Source organism: Tupaia chinensis, unplaced genomic scaffold (genome assembly GCF_000334495.1).
Source record: "Tupaia chinensis unplaced genomic scaffold, TupChi_1.0 Scaffold000545_1, whole genome shotgun sequence".
NCBI classification, from domain to species: domain Eukaryota; kingdom Metazoa; phylum Chordata; class Mammalia; order Scandentia; family Tupaiidae; genus Tupaia; species Tupaia belangeri.
The window spans coordinates 3708948-3716026 of record NW_006160057.1 but is presented as its reverse complement, the minus strand read 5'-3'; the positions used below and the strand labels follow the sequence as shown (position 1 = coordinate 3716026).

The following is a 7079-nucleotide window of genomic DNA, read 5'->3' as shown; positions in this document are numbered from 1 at the left end:
AAAAAAAAAAGGAAAAAAAAACAAAACAACTTACAGTGTTTGAGTAAAAGTGTTCTTTCTCTCTTCCTAATGAGCAATTGTTATGTACAATTTTGCTTATCTCTAATTTGACCAATGATTGGTACCCACAGAATTTTTTTCAGATGATAGACTCTTTCCTCCCATAGTCCTCTACATGGAATTAGTCTTTCATTGGCTATGTTAAGATTATCTTTGTTGGGGACCAGCAGTTAGCGTAATGTCTATGTTGCTGGACTCCCATGTAGTGTACCATGTTTCGAGCCCCAGACCTGGCGGCTTAAACTCACACCAGGCGCGTGTGCATGCATGCCCAAGATCCTGAGAGGAGATTGGAGGAGAAGGGATTGTGGCATGGCCATCCTCCCAGGAGTGATTTCTTGCTTTCTGTCTCTCTGTCTCTGTCTTTCTGGGGAGCGCATGCACCCTATAGCAAAAACCTCTCAAAAAAAAAAAAAAACAAAAACAAACGATGATCTTTGTTAATTTATTAAATCATTTGTTTGTTGCCTAGAGAGTTTTTTGCTATGGGACACATGAGCTCACTGGAGAGATAGAGAGACAGAGACAGAGAGATGGAAAGTGAGAAATCACCTCCCAGGGAAGATGGCCATGCTGCAATCCCTTCTCTTCCATTCTCCTCTCAGGATTTTGGGCATGCACGCACATATGCCTGGGGTGAGTTTTAAACCTCTGGATACAAGACTTGAACCATAGTCAACTACATGGGAGTCCAGTGATGTAATTGCTGGTCCCTGTAGCCTGAGTTTTAATCAATATCTTTTTCTTTATTTTTTGGGGGGAAGGATTTGTTTTTGTTTTACCTTTTTTTTCAAGAGGTGTTTTTGCTATATGGCGTGTGTGCCCACCAGAGAGATACAGAGAGACAGAGAGACAGAAAGAGAGAAATCACCCCCCCCCCCCCCCCCCCCCAGGTGGGATGACCACACCACAATCCCTTCTTCTCCATTCTCCTCTCAGGATTTTGGTCACGTGTGCACATGCACCTGTTGTGAGTTTTAAGCCATCAAGTCTGGGACTTGAACTGTGGTTGACTACATGGGAGTCCAGCGATGTAACCATTATGCCATCTGCTGGTCCCTGTTTTATTTTTATTTTGATTTTTTCATCCAAAATGTGTTTATTGGGATGGTTTCCCATTCATCTTGAGTCAGGATGCTTTTAGTGCTGCTTCCGCCTGAGGGAACATCCTTCTGTAAGCCTTGCTTTTCCTCCTGTAGGCTGGCAGAGGACCGTGGAGCACCCAATGCATAAAACTATCGTTTGTGCGTGGCTAAAGACTGTGGTGGGCACTTCACATCCATGAAGTAGGAACGTGGGCTCTGCACCAGGCGCTGCTTCTTGTGTTTCCTCTTCTCCTCTTCTGGAGAGAGATGAAGGAGCGGGGGAAACTGGCCCCTCGCCGCCCCTCCTGTTTTGCTTTCTTACAGCACTTGTTAGCATTTAATAAAACTGTCTCCCTGGGGCTTCAACCCACCAGGACACAGGCCCCTTAATCTCCTCAGCTCTTCTGCTAAAGGTTTTGGCCTTCACAGTGACAGGCTGCTTTTTTCTTTTCTTTTCTTTCTCTTTTTTTTTTTTTTTTTTGAGAGGTTTTTGCTATAGGGCGCATGCACTCACCAGAAAGACAGAGAGAGACAGAAAGTGAGAAATCATCCCCCGGGGGGATGGCCACACTGCAATCCCTTCTCCTTTATTCTCCTCTCAGGATCTTGGGCACGCACGCACACGCACCCGGTGTGAGTTTAAGCTACCGGGTCCAGGACTCAAACCACAGTTGACTACATGGGAGTCCAGCGACATAGCCATTACACTAGCTACTGGTCCCAGTGACAGGCTGCTTTGGGAGCTTTCCCTTCCCCAGAACTTTGTAGTAGCCTGGTTGCACTACATCAATGACAGGAGCCACTCCAGTCTTGTTTTTGGCAGCATTTACTTCTGTCTGCTCACTGACCCAGGTACACAATTTATTAAGGTTAACAGTTGGGCAGAAGCTCTGGTTCCCCTTTAAATGGTAAGGCCTCATACCAACTTTCCCAAAGTAACCTGGATGGTACTTGTCAAAGTCGATCCTGTGATATCGTGTGCCATCAGCACTACCTGGGCCTTAGGTATGCTTCCGGTTCTTGCTGATGTACCCGTGGCCGTGGCTCACGTGGCCTTGAAGTTTCTGGATTTTCCTCAGTCTGGATGGCATGCTGGTGACTAAGACAGAAGAACTTTATTTGTTATTTTTAATTGACAAATAATAATAACATTTTAAAAGAATCATTTATTTTACTTATTTATTTAATTAATTTTTTTTTAAACATGTATTTTTGCCAGAGAGAAACAGAGGGAGAGTGAGAAAGCAAGCCGCCAGGTCTGGTACGTGAACTATGGTGGACTATATATATGAGAATTCCAGCACTTTAACCACCATGCCACCTGCTGGCCCCAATAATAGCATGTATTTGTGAAATATAATGTGATGTTTAATAGATACATACATTGTGGATGATTCCATCAAGCTAATTAACATATCCATCACTTCACTTACTTTCTTCATGTGTATTGAGAACAATTCAAATCTGCTCTTTCAGTACTTTCACAAAGTGCAGTACATTATTAACAATAATCACCACGCTGCATATTCCTCCTATCTAATTGAAACTTCTTACTCTTTCACCAACATCCCCCATTTTCCCATCTCACTCCTCCCCTTCTGTCCCCCAACCTCTGCTTACCAGCATTTTACTTTGCGAGTTAAGCTATTTTAAAAAGGAATTTATTTAATTTTACTTATTTATCATTATTATTTTTTGCTTTGCTACAGGGCACACATACTCACCAGAGAGAGCAGTAGAGAGTTGGGGTGGGGCGGGGGGCACTGTGGAAACCAAGTCACTGTGGAAAGCAAGGTTCGGGAAGTGAACTGCAGTCAGCCATGTAGGAGTCCAAGGCCTGGTTTAGCACTATGACACCTGCCGGACCCAAGTTAAACTGTTTTGATTCCACATGTAAGTGAGATCAAGCAGTATTTGTATTTCCGTGCCTGCTTTTGTCAGATAACATAAATTCCTTCAGGTACATCCATATTGTTGCAAATGACAAGATTTAGTTTTCATAGCTGAATAGTATTCCATCAGTTACATCCATTACATTTTCTTTATCTATTCATCTGTTGGTGGACACTTAGGTGCTATTATAACTTCTATTTCAAATTGATAACAATTAAGTTAATTGTCTACAAAACACTATACTTTCATAGTCTCCCCCACAATGCAGTTGCTCAGCAAGGTCATCCTTTCTTCTTGGCCCTGGCTATCTGTAGCATGAAAAGCAAGGCAGGGAACCAGCAGTTGGCGTAATGGCTGTGTCGCTGGACTCCCACATAGTCGACCGCGGTTCGCGTCCTGGACCTGGTGGCTTAAAACTCACGCCGGGTGCGTGTGCATGCGTGCCCAAGATCCCGAGAGGAGAATGGAGGAGAAGGGATTGCGGCGTGACCATCCCCCCTGGGGGGTGATTTCTCGCTTTCTGTCTCTATGTCTCTCTCTGTCTGTCTGGCGAGCGCACACGCCCTATAGCAAAAAAAAATCTCTCCAAAAAAAAAAAAAAAAGCAAGGCAGAAGGTCTTTCCATAGGACTTTTGAGTCACCAAATGGAGTCCTGTGGGGACTAAGCTGTCCTGTTCCACCTTGCTACCCCTTTTGCTTATTTCCTTGGGCCATCCCAGGAAACTAGCACCATCAAAACACTTGGTTTTGCCCTCCAGGTGCAAGTAACAGATGCTGCAGCCCAGCAACCACCTAGCTACCCAACTACTGATGGATTTATTTGTAAAGAGTTTATCACTCTTTTTCTACCCTAAGACTCATTCCTTTGAAAAGGATTATGGAGTACCACCACTTTGCTAGCCCAGCACTGCCAACACTCCACGTGTCTGGAATGCACTCCTCCTGTCTGATTTGTTAGAAGTATTCTGTATAAGTAAACCTCTAAAGATTTCAGGTTGTGGTCTTGGATTCCATCTGAGTGTCCCCTCCTATGGGCTGTGTCTTTGCTGGCCACCCTACCCCATCTTACGCCAGTTAGCAATGAAAAGGTGAGGTGGAATGGGGCAGTGTGCTTCCCACAGGTGATTCAGAAGTCCTAATGGCAAGCCTTTCTGTTTTTGCTTCTCATGCTGAAGGTAGTCAGGACCACGAAGAAAGACAATGTGCCCTGCTAGGCACCTGTGGAGCAAGAGAAGGTCCAAAGGCCCCTTGTTTTATTACCAAATGAGTGTTCAGCCTCATTTCCTCTAACACTCCTCTCTTTATTTTACAGGGAAATAAAAGGGAATTTCAAAACATTTGTGAGAAAATGGAGTTAAGTAGGAGTTTATCTTGGTGCAAAAAATATTAAAATCTATGCATAGATTTTTAAAAAATCAATACTGTAGTATTGGGACCAGCATATGGCATACTGGTTATGTTACTGGACTCCCATGTAATCAACTGTGGTTTGAGTCCAGGACCCGGCGGTTTAAAACTCATGCTGGATACATGTTCATGGGGAGATGACTTCTTGCTTTCTGTCTTTCTGTCTTTCTCTGTCTCCCTAACAAGGGCACATGCCCTATAGCAAAAATATCTCTTTAAAAAAATACTGTAGAACTGATTTAATCAGCATAAAATTGACGGAGCTATGCATAGATTTTTTTTAATAGCTTCCATTTCCATGAACTTTTTGAAGAGGCATTGTACATTAGCAAACTTTAAACCCTCCATGAATCTGCAATAGCTTAAATAATGAAACAATGAACATTCAGAAAAGAACTAATACATGTAAACAGCTTATTTTAATTAACCCCCCCAAGGGCCTCTCTGATTCCTTTCTACTTAGCATATGCGAAGTGATTTTCTGTTCCTAACTCTTAATAAACAATTTATGAAAACTGCTGAGTCCCTAGGGAATTCTAACCACCTAGACTTTACTCTAGTCCCTCAGTGGGAGGAGGGAAATAATTCATATAGAGGTGCTATTTATGGGAGGTTCTAGCCAAAGACATTGCAGCGCTATACAAAGAGTAAGCATAAAACTTAGCAGTTCTTGGATTTCATTTTATTTTTCTACTGGAAAACTGGGCATTTTCCCATCCCTATTTTGTTGTTACTGCTTTTTACATTTCTAGGATGTTTCAGTCATGATTGATATTGGTTACATGACCACATCCCCAAATTTTTAGTTCCCTGGTTACACTTCATTAATTATACATGTCTCTCTATAACTGGTATGGTTTTATGTATCCTTTGAGGTTCCCTTGGCAAATAAAATTAAGTTACAATTCACATGAATGGTTAAACATGTATCAGCAAAAAGTACTCCTGAGGCATTCCAAAGACTGTCCTATAAACAAATGTAGAGGCTGAATAGTCCCTGTCCTCCTCCATTCATGTTTATCTGGGATTGTAGAACCCGACCTTTCATGGAAGGGTTTTGTAGATGTAATTAGTTAAGATAAGGTTATACTAGATTAGGGTGGGCACTAAATCCCATGCCTGGTGTTCTTAAAAGAAGAGAAAAGAATACATGAAGATAAACATAGACGAAGAAGACCACATGATGCTAGAGTGAGAGGCTGGAGTGATGCACCCACCATCCAAGGGAACTGAAGGACCGCTGGAGTTACCAGAAGCGAGGAAACAGCAAGAAAGGATTCTTCCCTAGAGTCTTTATAGGGAGCATGGCCTGCCAAAACCTTGCGTTGGGACTTCTAGCCTCCAGAACTATGAGAAAAATATGAAGACATTTCTGTTGTTTAAACTAGTATACCTAGTTCATGGCAATTTGCTATGAGAGCCCTAAGAAACTAATATAATCTTTCGTAGAATAAAAACTATCTTTTACATTGCTCATTCGTGCATTGACTCAACTGTCAGTTTTTATGTGCCTGGCAGGTGGAGACATTGACAAGGCCTGGAGAACACATGTAGTGCAGACATAGTTTCTGTTCTCAGTGTCCTTAGCAGATACACGCTAGGATCAGGACTGGTGTCATGAGTATGTGGCCTGGGTGTAAAAAGGCCCTGTGTTTGGTTTAATGTTCTGCTTTTGTTGTTTGGAATTTATTTGTAATTTTTGAACAAAGAGTTCTTTGTTTTCACTTTTGACAAGGCTTTGCAGATTTTACAGTCTATTCTGACTACAATAATTACAGAATCACCAATGTAATAAGGGGTAGAGAGGAGAACCCATAATCTGAGGGGATGTTTCACTAAGATAATGAGGTAGGATGAATTCCTTAAAGAAGGAGTTTGTGTATAAGTTCATTTTCCAGATGGCCATTCAGACAGAGAGAACAACTGTGTGGAAGGATTAGGTAAGCGAATATGGTGGTTGGATTTATCAACATGTGATCAGGTTTCCCAACTCTGTTCCTCTAGGATTCTGGTTGAGTTGAGCCACTCTGTGCCCAGAAATGTGGCCTGCACACTGGGAAAGAAGTCAAAGGGAATTAGAATAAACTGATCCCCCTTCTCGTATCCACTGTTTTTTTCCTCCTCAGGAAGCAAATGCTCTTGTTTCAGTTACTCGATAGGATTTTTTAAAAAGATGAACCAGGATTGAAGTGAGTATATCAACTGCTGGAAGTGATTTCTAGTTTTACCATCAGCTCTGTTTTCTCTGTGAAGTCTCATAAAGTAGAAATGCAGGGATTGTCTTGGTGGGTCATAATGTACGGTTTAATCCATCATTTGCAAACTTTTGTATGCCACTGACAATCGATCACACCTTCCCAAGTTTTTGGTTCTCTACTCCCCACAGTTATCACTAAATTTCCTATTTACACCGACCAAAGCAGAGTTTCTCTAAGATGATCCTTGGATTACTGGTGTGGAAATCACCGGGGTTCATCTTAAACATGCAGGTTCCTGAGCCCTACCTTTAACCCACCGCATCAGAAACAATGGTGGTTTGATAAAGTTTGATACATTGAACCACAGTGATTTAACCAAATGAGTCTTTGCTTGGTTTTTCCTTTCTCATAGCAAGGTAAACTAGGGTGGTATGAC

General features: G+C 42.2%; 1 pseudogene; it reads right to left on the bottom strand.

Annotated features, from left to right (window-relative positions):
• The window catches only part of LOC106735844 (60S ribosomal protein L27a-like), a 3736-nt pseudogene extending 1500 nt beyond the window's left edge, over window positions 1–2236 (bottom strand).
• Between the last annotated feature and the right edge of the window lie 4843 nt (window positions 2237–7079).